Below are 843 nucleotides of genomic sequence, written 5' to 3' on the forward strand. Positions count from 1 at the left end.
GTCCCACACCCCCCCCCCCACATTTTTCGACCCTCCCCTCCCGTTTTGAACGCCCCTGTTGAATCTCCATTTCAGGCAGCGGGTACCAGGGTGCAAAAACTCGACAAATTCTGTTCATCTCAGCCCCACCCTCCCCTCACTTGCTCTCTGGTTCTCTCTGACCTGGTGACTCGCACTCCTGCCAGATGGAATGGCTCCTCCTCTGGTCCTCAATCGAAACACTTCCCTCCCTCATAATGTTGGACGACCCAATTAAATCTCCCCTCTAGCCTTTTCTGCCCCTGGGAAAACTGCAAAATCTCCATCTCTCTGCACGAACCCTCATCCCTGGCACCATTGAGACATATTCTGATGGCGGCTAAATCCGGTGATGCCCAGAGGAAGGGGGTAGACGCAAGGACGTTGCAATGACTCCCTTCTTGCCCTGGGATGTACACCCGGGGGGGGGGGGTTGTTTTGGGGGGGGGGGGGGGGGGTTTGACTTGCCAGTCCACTACGCCAAGACCCCAGTGAACCCACGCTGGCCCCTCGTCAGCAGGCTGAGAGATGGGAGAGTCGGAAAGCTGGACGATGGAGCTGCTTGTGGGAGACTGGGGCGGGTGGATACCACAGACCAAGAAAAGCTGCTATCACTGCTGACTGACGCAAATTGCTCTCACAGCACGGGGCAGGGGGGAGTCAGCTGCGTGCTAATAAACTGATGTGCAAGGATTACAGGTGGGCGTCAGGTTGGCCACAGGGTTCAGAGGAGATTCACCAGGACGTGGCCAGGAATGGAGTTACAGGGACAGGCAGGGACGTTTTCCCACCGCAACCTCGGAGGCTGAGGGGTGAACTCCTAAA

The sequence above is a fragment of the Chiloscyllium plagiosum genome, unplaced genomic scaffold (genome assembly GCF_004010195.1).
Source record: "Chiloscyllium plagiosum isolate BGI_BamShark_2017 unplaced genomic scaffold, ASM401019v2 scaf_7094, whole genome shotgun sequence".
NCBI lineage: Eukaryota > Metazoa > Chordata > Chondrichthyes > Orectolobiformes > Hemiscylliidae > Chiloscyllium > Chiloscyllium plagiosum.